Source organism: Pholcus phalangioides, unplaced genomic scaffold (assembly GCF_987345545.1).
Source record: "Pholcus phalangioides strain wild (caught in Gottingen) unplaced genomic scaffold, Ppha-v1.0 ptg000005l_1, whole genome shotgun sequence".
NCBI lineage: Eukaryota > Metazoa > Arthropoda > Arachnida > Araneae > Pholcidae > Pholcus > Pholcus phalangioides.
This window is the reverse complement of record NW_028301598.1, coordinates 8220316-8234035: the sequence shown is the minus strand read 5'-3', so window position 1 is coordinate 8234035 and position 13720 is coordinate 8220316.

Genomic DNA, 13720 nt, shown 5'->3' with positions numbered 1-13720 from the left:
TGTTATGGTCTCGCTGATTCACTCTCTTGACTACTGACTGCTTACTTTCGTAACACGAAGCGACCGCTAGAATACAATCCGACCGAAGTTCATTCGTACATGATAAGATTGGAGAACGTTGCATGCTAGTTTGGCCCATTACACGATCGCTGACTTTTTGGGTCATTTTGCGCCGTAATCCAGGGGAGGTTACTTTGTGTGATCTACTTTTGACGTTAGAATTCTTCGTAGGCGAGGGTTGAGTTTCTGACTGCCCAACTATCTCCATGACCAGGTCGACTAATAGACGGCGAACAGTGTTTTGATCATTTGATGACACCTTGCACCGCACCTTTCCCGAGGAGAGTTTTCGGGTGTCTCGAACGAGATTCCAAGTCGATTTAATTGCATCTATGGTGCCTTTTAGCAGGCACTGTAGACTACCATGATCACTGACAGGCAGGCGGTGATGGGATATACCCAACGAATCTCTACGGGGATCAGTTAAAAGTGTCCAGATGTTCCACGCAGCATCATACGTATAGAAGCCACCAGCATCGAGAGTTTCATTCGTTTTTTGGTCACCTAAGATCGCTTTTACCACAGAAGTTGGCTCAATGTTCTTTTGGGTCTGGGGATGCAAAGCCGGAGTCACGGCATCTGAAGCACGAACTGTTGATTTTAGGAAGTTCCTTTTGGGAACTGATCCGTAGAGAGGAGTAGCAGTCTTCATTGAACATTGGCAGCTTCGTGTTGCGTATGAAGGTGTCCCAGGTCCACCGGATAAGTCCAAAGCATTCAAAAGTTGCGAGCTGTGGACACTGGTGACATCAATATGGTCCTCCGATGACGTGGTGTTATTCATGGCCAAGTGGTGTCGCAATTGTTCAAATTTCATGTTGATCAAAGATTTTTGTTCAGTAATGTGACTTTGTATTATCTTTGCTGTTGTTTGTGCTAATTTTATTTATTATACCTTATACTAGGCAACTTTGCTTATAACAATTATGCTCGGCCATTGAAAGAACAGTAGTGCATCTTAAAGTAATCTGCTCTCGGGCCCAGTCGAACATAGAATTCAAGAATAAGAACTCCTTTATATTACAAATAATAAGATTGGCCTTGTTACACATGTTATGGAGCCATAGAAGAATAATACAGGCTCTACAATAATGACAAATCTATGGGCTTGTATTAAGATGGCGGGTTTCATTGAATTTACTTTGAAATCGATCAAACTTTAATTAAAAACGATTTTCGACGATAAATTTGAACCGAACACCCATGGCACACATAAAGTACACAAAAAAATTATTCAATCAGCCAGCATTTGATGAATTTGAAGTCCAACGGAAGGTAGCTAACCTCCCAGCTAACGCTGTAGACAATGGCCGACCGATCCTCAATTCACTCGGCTCGATGAAAGTGAAGATAAATTTCCATCTCGACGCCGTAGACGCTTGCTTCGAAGTTCTAAAGAGTCCTTTCGATGTCCCCCAACTCACGGTACACCAGGAACCGTCAGCTTACAAATGGTTACGCCGGGATATGATGTAATTCCGGAGCTCCGTCAAAAGACGTCTTAACGCTGTAGAATCCATTGTCGCAATGAAGTTGGGAACCACAGAAAACCAACTTCAGCCGACCACCACTGTGGGGATCGAACCCGGATCCTCGCATCGCGAGTCCGTCACTATAACCACTCGACCACCACAGCGGCAAGGCTATTGTAAGGCTATTTCTAGAAATATACGACATCATACGTCATTTCTTTACTGAGCAGCTGCAACGAACTAGAAGTTAAAATTGCCGGAATAAAAAATGCGTAGAAGTTATTTGCAGTATATACATATGTCCGCCCACCGTCGCCACAGTGGTGGTCGGTCGGCTGAAGTTAGTTTTCTGTGATTCCCACCTTCGAGGAGCGAATGCGGATCGATCTCCCCGTTAAAATGTCTCGTCACAGAGAGCAGCGGTACAATTATCCGAACATTACACTTCATTCGTAGTTAGAAAAATTGATAGCTGATGGAAGCACTACATATAACAAGCATTACACGGAAACAAACTTCGCGTTAGGTTCATAACACGTACGTGCACATTCCAACATGTTTTAATTCTTTTGATGTTCCACAGAGGAATGGGGATGAGGTGCATCAGTGGCTTGGTAGTAGTAGTAGTATTATTATACGTGAGGGGATGTTTTTTTTGTTAATGAATAGGCACTAAGAAATAGAAAATATGCATTTTTTAAAACATATCTGCTTTTTTCTGTATCATGATTTTTAACGTATATTTTCTCATTTTAAGGTACATATTTCGGAATTTTTAATTTTTTCCAAGGTTTTTTCAGTGATGCATATTTTGGCATTTTCACTTGCATATGCATATTTTGACATTTTTAAGTGCATATTTCGCCACTTTTTTTAGTGCATATAATCCGGGGTTAATTAATCCTGTTAATTAAGAGGGTAGCAAAGCGGGCGCGCTCTGTTCCGTAGAGGAATGACGTCACGCCTGACGTCAGCTGGAACCGATTCCATCGCCTCATGAGACAGCCCTCGTTGTATGGATCTGGTCAATTCTCGCATGCCCTATTAGGATGGGTCAGGTGAAGAAGGCCAAGCTCAAATCAAGATATCGTTCATTGAGATCACTTAAGGCTCGTGCACGAGTTCGTTGCACGTTCCGGTGATTAATTATCGAAACATGAAAACATAGTTTGCCAAGATATATGTCTATTTTTGGTGCACGAAATCTCGTAATCATCGTTTGTTTGTTTGTTCCGAGAAAGAGACGTCATCGTCAAGGATGGACGTCGTCGTCGCGTGGAAGAAAACCCAGATGAAATGTGCGTCAACCTTGGCGACATTTGAAATGATGAAGCATCTCCAGAAAGAACCCTTTCGGACGTCTACGTGCTCAGAATGGGAAGTACCTTTCGCCGTCCACTTTTCTCGTAAACACTCATTCTTCTTCTTGGGTTCGAGTCGCTCGCGCTGATACGTACGTACGCACAAACTCAAAGTATAATCTTGGTTGTAATTTATGAAAGCGTGTTTTTTCCACGCACCCTCTCGCCATATTCGTTGAATGCGGCACGCATTCCTGAAGTCTAATGTGTTATTGTATACGTTATGAGTTGGTTTTTTATGGCTATGTCTAGACAAGCGACGACGAAATCTCTTTCTAGGGGGGTGGGGCGAAGGGGGGAGGGGGGTTGGGGGCGACGCACAACCTGAAGATTCTTTCTTCACCTGAATACAAATTCATCGGAGCTGCTTCTGATGATGGTAATAATAACAATAACAACAACAACAACTACTGCTAAGAGAGAGAGGTGATGTCGACGGAATGTGGTGTCCTCGAGCGCAAAAAAAATGGACGCTCGCTGTTATTTTGTTGTTAATAAATGAATGAATGGGAAGTGTGACGCCTGGATGTCGTAACGACTGACTTGTCTTTAAGTGTGGATCCCACTGCCGTTTCGTTGAAGGGGATTATGGGGTGTTTACATCAAACTAACAATATAATATGAAAAATGTGCAAAACATCAAATGGAACAAAGAAAAAATTTAAGCCATTGAAAAATTGTTGTTTTCGGCATTAATTCGACACCGGGGGAATCCCCCATACGTTGTCACTGAAAATGTATTAGTTTCTGATGGAAGGCGGCAGTGGGGGGGGGGGGGGCTTAGTGGAGCTGTAGCTCAGGGCAGCAAGTTCTGCAAGTGGCAGAGAAAATTAGTAGAGTGGGAGAAGAGGGAGGGGCGGCAAATTTTGTTTAACCCTAAATAAATTTGCATAACCCCTCCTCTGCCGAGCAGGGACGTTTTATGAGTCCGGTTAAAATTGTGTAAATTGGTACGAACAAGCATTTCTAGCCAGATAGGGCATCAAAAATATCATTTTGCTCAGAGGTCATTGATGCTTTTTAGATAACCCTGTTGTCGAGACCGTAATGGACTAGGTCGGTGAGTGACCAAAAGAGTGACCTAGAGAAATTACAAGCACATGCGGGGGAAACGTAGTGACTTGGACCGTGAGCAAGTATGTGAATGACAAAAGAGTGACCTAGAGCGTGTGCAAGCATGCGTATGACCAAAAGAGTGAGCTAAAGAGTGTGAAATCATGTGAATGACCAAAAAAGCGATATAGAGCATGCTTAAACGTATAAATGATCAAAAGAGTGACCTACAAAAGCAAGGAATCCTGTCATTGAGCGATTAAGAGTGACCTAGACTGTGTGTAAGTATGTGAGTGACCAATACAGTGTGCAGACCTGTGAGAGACAAAATAATGTGCAAACATGTTAGTGACAAAAAAAAATGTGCAAGCATGTGAGTGACCAAAACAGTCTGCAAGCATGGGAGTGACCAAAAGAGTGACTCAGAGACGCAGATGTACTTGCAGGAATGGGGGGGAGGCCAAGCAAGTTCGCACAGGGTGGCGAATCTGAGGAAAGAGAAGTCAAGAAATTAGACTGGAATGGGAAAATTTTTTGTGGCAAAATTCGTGTAGCCCATATAGGCGGCAAAACCATAAATGCACATTTGGAGGGCAGAGCTGAAACTTGAGAAGAGCAGTTGGTTCTGGTACTCTTGGTGACTTACCAGAGAGGGGAGGAGGCAGGGGCAAATTAGCGTCTTAATCCAGCGTTTCTCAACCTGGGTGCCATATATCCCCCCTTGCGGTCCTGAGATATTATAGGGAGAAGAGCACGGGTGAAAATCCGATGAAAGGAGAGTCACGGCAAATAGTGAGAGGGACAACAGAGAATTGCGAAGAAATAAAGCTTTCAAGTGCAATATGAGGGGCAAAAATGTGACTACTTTCAGAATCTAGCAGATCTGTCCATTTAACCAAGGCTATCTTAATCCATGCGCCCACGGTCCGGGGACCTCATGCCCATAGACGGCGGGTATGATAAGGTCTGGTGCTATGCTTTTCGAATAAAATATGTGTTTTGTAAATATGTGTATACAGCTATGTATGTATCCCCATAACATCGCTTAGCCCGGTAACCCTATGGTGTTTAGACGACTGTACAGGGAAGAAGGAAGCTCATTGAACTCTAGCCCAGAGTAGGCGCTGATCCAGGGTGAGGACCCATCGTCGTCGTTCCCAACCCTATGTGTCGGAAGAGTTCGTTGGATTCTCCCATTTTTGACGCAGATCTATTTTCCCCATGTAATTCGATTCTTAGTTGCTCCCCTCCCCCACATTCTAGATCCGTGTTTGGCCGAGAGTTCCAGAAATCGATTGTGCGTTGGCGCTAGAGCAGCGCAGTGGTAAGATGTACTATGAAGGTTACCATCAAGGTCCATGCGTTCGAATCCGGGCATAGCACGTCAGACGCAAATTCTTTACCTACCGATCCCTGGGGGCAACCACCGATGAATGAAGCTTTCATTTCCCACTCTACTCCACTGGTTGGAAATTGCCATATGGCCCGGAGTTGGTGTGCGGTAAAGTAGAGATCGATTGCATTTATAAATTTTTGTTCACTATAAATTTAGTTCTGGCTGAATTCAGTTCAATGAGTAAGAAAAGGTCTTACTCCTGGATGAGGGTAAGGGGTCCCTGGAGTGAGGGTTTGTGGCACGGGAAGAAAATATGGTTCAAAGGGCCCCCCCCCCCCCATGGGTTGAAAAAGAAACACTGATGAAAAAAACACTGCTCTATATAACCACTCTTTCGATATTAAAAAGGGCACAAAAATGCTTAAATGCTTAGACTGGCAAAGTGTCTAGTTCTGGCCGGCCCTGTGGGAGGGTAGGCCTAAAAGAACAAAAATACAACCGTTCCAATTTAGTCACTGTAAATACGTGCATTCATGCTCAATGTTTCGCTTTCGATTGGGGAGAAGTGGGGATGAAATACTCTGTGAATTTGTAAGTTTCTCTAAAGACACATTGAATATTTGATACGCGCAAACTTTCACAAGTAAAGTCACTGATAACCATAGGCATCGAAACCTTTATGATATTAAAGCTATTTAAGCCAACCCCCAATGAGTTTTGTAAGTTGGAGCCCTTACAGTCGGACCACCCCCCGTATTCCCATTTTCCATATTCGCGGATTTTTTTCCTTTATTGGAAATTTCTTTTGACAGCCCTCAGCAATCATCGTTCACGTGTTTTGTTTACAAAATTTGAGTTGTGCTTGTTTAGGATGGCTCATTCTTCTAGTGCTACAGATAATGCTTTGGAAAGGTAAATAAAAGTGAAAACTTCACAAGAAAAATCGGATATATTGACTATGTGTGGCGAAAGTAAGTCAATACCTACTGTGGTCCGCCATTACGGAATCAACGAATCTACGGTGAGATATGCCAAGAAAAAGGAATCTCTGAAATTCGATCAGCTGCGGCTGTAGCTGCACCCGTAGCACTGAAAACTTTGCATCGCCTACAGGATCCATGTATTTCTCGTACAGAAAATGCTGTTTTTTGTGGGTACAAGACTGACACAAAAAGGTATTCCAATTGATTGTAATATTATAGCAGAAAAGACAGAAAATTTTACTCTTCTGTAAAGGAAAGGGCAGGTGAGTGAGGGGCAAATCATCAACGTCTATATCATCAGAATTTTATGCAAGTAAAGGTTGGTTTCATAGGTTTAAGAAACGATTCGGATCACGCAATGTAAAAGTCACTGCCGACCAGGAGGCAGCTACAAAATTTCCAAAGACTTTGTAGAAAATTATTGAAGAGAAGGTGTTATGCACCTCGCAGGTGTTCAACGCTGATGAAACTACACTATTTTGGGAGAAAAATGCCGCAAAGAAGTTAAACAGGAGAAAAAAAAGCGAGCTCCTGGTTTTAAGGCAAGTAGAGACAGACTTACTATGTTGTTTTGCGCAGAAATGCGTATGGGTACATGATAAAGCCCACCATCATTTTCAAATCTGCGAATCCGAGAGCGTTGAAAGGAAGGATAAGCCAAAGCTACCAGTATTTTGGACAAACAATAAAAATTCTTGGACTATGAAAACACTTTTCCTGGATTCACTAAGAAAGGGTTTTTCGAAATTCGACCCCTAAGGGTTACATAAGCCCCGTTCACATGTGCAAGATTAGGGGTCGCTATGGTGATAATTACCGGCATGACAACTTTTTTCCCCTCGTAGGGAAGAAAAAGGTGGGAGAGAAGCTCATCAAAAAAAGCCCATCTTTCTTGGGGTGGATTGGAGGTCGACACCGACCTTCTCTCCCATAATCCTTTGCACCGCGAAAACTACTATAAGCTCCATCGTCAGCCATCTTGAATCAATCACTTCCGTTCAACCTACGTAACCAGTGACGACTTCCGGAAAGAAGAGAGGGATTACCGGCATGAACTAAACGTTTTGTGAATGGTTTGTAGCGAAAATTCCCGTTACCGGGAACTTCCCGGGATGTTTTATTGCACATGTGAACGGGGCTATAGCAATAAGCATAGAGAAATCACGACGAGCTGAAACCGCTGAAGCTGTAAATATGAAATTTGGTCAGTATATTTTATTTTATAATGATCATAGTCATTATAAAATAAAATATACTGGCATTAGTTTATATTTTAGTCATCCGCGGGTAACAGCTAGTTAATGAATATACAATGAAACGCATCATGCCACCTCTTGCGTACGGGATTTTGTCCCGTATATAGGCGATTATAACACTTTCACGTCGACGTCTTCATGTGAGTGACAATTTTTCTCGCCTGTTGAGCCAGAGACCAAAATATCGATCGGAACCAGTTATTTCATTTGTAGCTGCGTTGGCCATCTTCAGTGGCTATCATTAGAGCCCGGATTATATGATTTTGATCTTTTTTTGCATATAAAATGCATAAAATCAAAGAATTTTCAGAATAAATGCATATTTTTGGAAAGTTCACATTTCTCAATCTCTTTCTTCAATAATTTTTCAAATAAATATTGCTTATAATATTTTTCCATAACATCGGTTTTTCTTCCACTGGTGCGATTTAGTGAATTAAATAGGGATGTTTGTACTACAAACTTTGTAGTACTGCATTTTTCAAATATCAATCGCGTTTTATTGTAAGAGTATTTCTAGAGGTACGTCAAAACTGATCAATTTTTCAGAAATGGTGTCGAAATTCTTTTATTACTGGCCAGGATTACACTATAAAAGTTTTGAAAAAGCTATTTGATAAAACTTGGAAAAAAACAAACAAACAGTAACCCATCGGTTACATTTGTTCGAATGTAACGTGACATTATTGGTTGAGTTTTGCAAGTTTTATGACAAAACTTTTTTCATAGCGTGATCCCAGCTTAAATAGAAAAATATGTAAAAGTTATTTGCATATGCAGTATGTATACGTAGGAATATTTTTGTAAATGAATGTGCACTAGGAAATATAGAAAATATACATTTTAGAAACATATCTGCTTTTTTTGCATGGTGATTTTTTAATGCATATTTTCTCATTTTTGGTATGTCGGAATTTTTCAACTTTTCAGGATTTTTAGTGCATATTTTGACATTTTTAGTCCATATTTTGGCGTTTAAGTGCATATTTTGGCAGTTTTAAGTGCATATTTGCATGTTTTAGAGCATATTTTCGCCATTTTTTTAGTGCATGTAATCCGGGTTCTAGCTATTATTTTACACTCAATTTAGGATCTCCGTTTTTTCAAAAAATTTGTCCAGAAATGAACGTCTGTTGCTTTTTCTTTATTGAATGTTCACCTTCCTTTCCCGAAATATGGTCAAGTTTTCTGTTTTGTTCATGGAAACTCATCTTGTAATAAGTGATTAGCTGCTTACATATTCATCTCATAATACATTTTCACTCAAGGCCGACGAGAATGAAACGCTCGGCCTACACTAATGAAGCCTACGACATGACATCGAGTTCCAGTTCGAAGAACTTTGCCATCATTTGATTAATTTCTCGATTCCGATTCAATCGTTTACCAATTACCTTCCCAGGAAATATGTTTATTCGGCAATCGTTCGTTGAAACTAATTATCAAAAATAATCTGCTTCTGTCGTAAAAGAACGTTTCTGGCAAACGTTCTTTCTGGCCTTCGGATGGTTCCAAAACACGCCAATTGCGAGTTAATTGATGTACTGAATAACTTATCTGGCAATAATCAATCGGTGTCGAGTCCATCGATCTATTCTAAGAACTTCTATCCTACCAGAATTTGTTCTGAATTATCAGAAATTGACAAACTAACCATAGCTGCTGCCATACAGCTGAGGCGAGGAACTAACCGCTGTTGATAGTTGTTTTGCTTATGTTGATACAGCTCAGGAAGCGAACTAACAAACAGGTGTTCGTTGTTTTATTCGTTTCGATTTAGCTCAGCTGAGAAAGTAGCTTAAAGTTTTTCGTTGTCTTGTATATTCGGATACAGCTGAGGCAACGAACTAACATACAGGTGTTGGGTGTTTTGTTGATTATGATGCAGCTGAGGCGATGAAGTAGCTTAAAGTTTTTCGTCTTATTTGTTCGGAATGTTTTGTTCGTTGGATACAGCTGAGGCAACGAACTAATAAACAGTTGTTCCTTGTTTTGTTTATTCTGATATAGTTGAAGCGGAGAAGTAGCTTATAGTTTTTCGTTGTCTTGTTTATTCTGATACAACTGAAGCAACGAATTCACGAGTGTGACTCATGAATTCGTTGGCAATTACATTATGACTGTAAGGATTTTGGCCTGTTAGATATTCGAACTTGATGGGATTTTGGCCCATCAGATTTCGGGCATGTAGGGAATTCGACCGAGTATCGATTTTGGCCTGTCAGGATTTCGATGACTGGATTTCACTGTATCGGGATTTTGGCTTGTGAGGATTTTTGCTTGTCGAATTTTCGACCTTGTCGTGATTTTGGCAGTGCAAGGATTTCGACTGTGTAGGGATTTTAACCATGCCGGGATTTTGGTCTGTTGGTATTTCAACCGTGTTAAGATATTGGCTGTCGGGACTATGATCGGAATGGGATATTTATAATTTAAGAACACGACAGTCTTAGGCGCACTTGAAATAATAGCGTTTTGCCAAAAAAAAAAAAATCCCATGGCAATTGAAGGGATTTGAAAAATCCCTTTGATTTGACATCCGTAACCAGTAACTCGCACAAAAAAAAAAAAATTAGAGACTCCTTCTCAAAACCGTAGTCTGGCGTCAGACCACCTGCCTGATATTATATGCATATATACTGTCAGATCTTCCATACATACTTGTTTTTTCCGGAAAAGCTCGTTTTGAATTCTATCGAGAGGCGCCATCTCTCTCTCTTTTGGAGACGTCGTAGAGTACGTACGTACGCAACGAATCTCAGTTCATACCCTCCCCTGATTCAAAAATGAAACAGTAGAGATGGCAGTTTGATGGATGGGCCACAGATTCTGCCTGGGTCCTCGCGAGTGTCGTTCGACCTCCACCTTGCACAAGGACGTGATGCGACCTACGGGCGCCTCTTGTTATTGCCTTTTTTTATTCTTTATGATGTTATAGGGGAAGTCCAGCTAATAGGCGAAGAATTCCGCCTCTAAACATTTTGATAGGATATAGTAACGTTGAAGTTGGGGGGGGGGGGCGCCGAGAAAGACAAGCCCCTAAGAGATATCAGAAACAAAAAAAGAAAGCGAAAGAAAATTAGATAAATAGAACGATATTTCCTTAAAGAAAACAAAAAGGACGACCTTGACGGCGTTTTCTCTGAAGGTCGTTTGCTCAGAAATTTTTCGCTGCAATTTTATTATTTTTCTAACGAAAGATGGCGACTGTTCTTTTTTTTTTTATTTTGTCTTTTTTTATAGGATATGATTGTCTTCGATTGAGGAAAAACCTGGTCATTTTTTTTGCTTTTATTTTTGATGTCGTCAGTGCATGGCAACAAGAGCGTCAACAACAAACGGTTTGTTTTTGCAATGGTAGCAATAATATATAATCCTTTTTTTTTCTTTTTTTTTTAAAAACCAGAGCCGCCCTTAGGGGCCGTTCAAATATTACGTCAGCAAATTTTTAGTCATTTTTGACCCCCCCTACCCTTATCAGCAAAATTTCGTCATCACTGCACCCCCTTCCCACCTCCCAACGCATATTGGTGGGATCAGAAACGTACGTGGGAGGGGCGGGGTATGGGGGAACTCTCGTGTGCCTCCCCCCCTCAGACGAAATGCAATTATTTTTAAAAAAATAAAATTTCGAAAGGAAATACCTTTATATGTGTTATTATAGTCGATTTCTGTTAATTTCAATGCTATTAAAAGAGTAAGAACTCGGAATTTTTCTTTAAAAAATTCATTGCGACCCACCCTTTAAGCCAGTGGTTCTCAACCGGGGGCCATATGGCCCCCTAGTGGTACTGGGATACTTCAGGGGGGCCACAGAAGAAAATGTAGAAAGGGGCCATGACAGGTGGTTTGGAGGGATGCAGAGAGCTGAGAAGAAAAATTAAGGTGATTATTCACTTACAGAATCTAACAAAACCACCCATAAAACCCAGGGCCGTCTTAGAGTATGGACCCACCCATGCCTCACGCCTACATTTTGCAGCAGGATCCTAGCAAGATCCCTAGGATGGGGTTTTTTTGCAGGCCCTCGGCTACATTTTGCACAGACCCCTCTTCTATATTAAATTATAGTGTGAAAAACAAAAAATTATGAAAACCATATCAGGCCCTGGGCTGCAGTTCTGTCAGTCCCACTCTTGTGAGGGGTCATGCCCGGAGGTCTCATGTCCATACGTGGATCCCACCTTAGTACAATAAATTTTGAAAATAAGTAGGAAATATGTAGGCTGCTTATTTCCAGCTAACTATGAGACTACCATAGCATCACTTTGCCTGGGGGGGGGGGGGAGGGCATGATGTTGAGACGGCCCTGAATAGAACTCGGACTAACGGGGAGCTCAATAAATTATAGGCCAATGGTCTGGAGGCCAATTTTATTTGCAAAATTTTCGTTCAGTATAAATTCAGTGAAAAAATCAATTCAATACGTATAAAGGATCTTGCTTCTAGATGAGGGTCGTAAACTCTGGGTAAGACAGGGGGGCCACGAGAAACAAATATGGTTCAAAGGGGGCCACGGGGAAAAATGGTTAAGAAACACCGCTTTAAGTCATATATGGTAAACCCTTGACCCGCGGACCAAATAAGTACCTGAAGGTTATCTGATGTGGCTTCCCCCTGAAACCCAATTTTGTAAAAATGAACTAACCATAACATTTACAAATAAATTTAAGTTTCCGATATTCCAAATATCCTTAAAGTCTTCCCAAACCCAGTTTGAAAAACGTTCTGTGTAGTCCAGTGGTTAAGAAATTTGACTCTCATCATGACGACCCGGGTTCGAATCCCGGAATGATCGATCACGCTACTTCTGTACGAATACAGAAATCAAACTAGTTTAATGACCCGCGGCACATTCTCTTATTGTTTAAGTGATCTGCGGCATAATTACGGACCACTTGAGTGGTGCGTGGTACAGTTCCAGAGGACTTAAGGGGCGCGGACGCATTTCCAGATCACACTTGGATTCGCGAAACACTTACAGATCACCAAAGTGACTCTGTAGGGCACTTATCAATAGGGGAAATGTTACTTCAAGTGCCCACTAACTATCGGAAATTTTTTTCTCGTTTTTGGCACGAAGAGTAAGATATCATTAAGAATATTTCATATTTTTTATAAAGGGTGGTTGATGACGTAAGCATCGTCCAAACCCCCTCCCCTTGTCATCAAAAGTCAGCAAATCGGAAAAACCCCCTCCCCCCATCGATGCTGACGTAATACTCGAATGAACCCTTAGGGGGGGGTGTGTGACAGGCATGGTCACACCAGGGCCCCGCATCACGGTAAAGTATCGGAGGCTTTTACCAATTCTGAAATTGTTTCTTTCATTAATTTTGAATATTCATCCATTTCGGAAATTTTTTTTATACCGTTAACTCTGCATTTTCATCAAAATATTGCGATTCTATTAATTTTCATAATATTTTTGGAATTTTTCTTTCATTTATCCTATAGAACTATTAATTTCATTAATTATACAAACCCCAAAAGCCGCAACAAGCAAATTGTCCAATGCGGTGGCTGAAAACCATGCCCATAAAAAATTTGGATGCCAAATATAACTAAACTACTGCAACCCAAAATAAAAGCATACATCACAAGAAAAAAATTATTAATTAATAATAAAATACACTCTCTATACCCATGAGAAAAAGATCATGTTTGTCTTATCTAAGTATGGATAACACCTCGATTTATCTCACTATGTTTATCGGCATTCTTCTTGTACGTGTTGGAGTACAAGACCTTTGGGATAAGCTATTCAATTTATATTAACAAAATTCCCTGCGACGCCGTAACCAAGAATTGTCCCTTACCAATCGATACTACTTTACCGCACACAAACTCTGGTCATATATATCGCTATACGGCAATTTCCAAACAGAGGAATTGGTTGGAAAATGAAGTCTCCATCTATATCGGTGGTCGCCCAAGGGTCGGTAGGCTAAGAACTTGTTTCTGTCATTTTCTTTATGCCCGGATTCGAACCCATGGATCTTGAGAGTAATCTTCATAGTTGAAAACGAACATCTAACCACCGCGCCACTTGAACACCAACCAATCGATACTGGTGTCCCCTTCTCAAAGCAGTGGATTGACGGCGTATGACAACCATATATACTTTTTATTGGCATTGCATAATATTTTATCATGTATATATATATATATAGGTTGTAATTTTTGTGATTGCATTTCT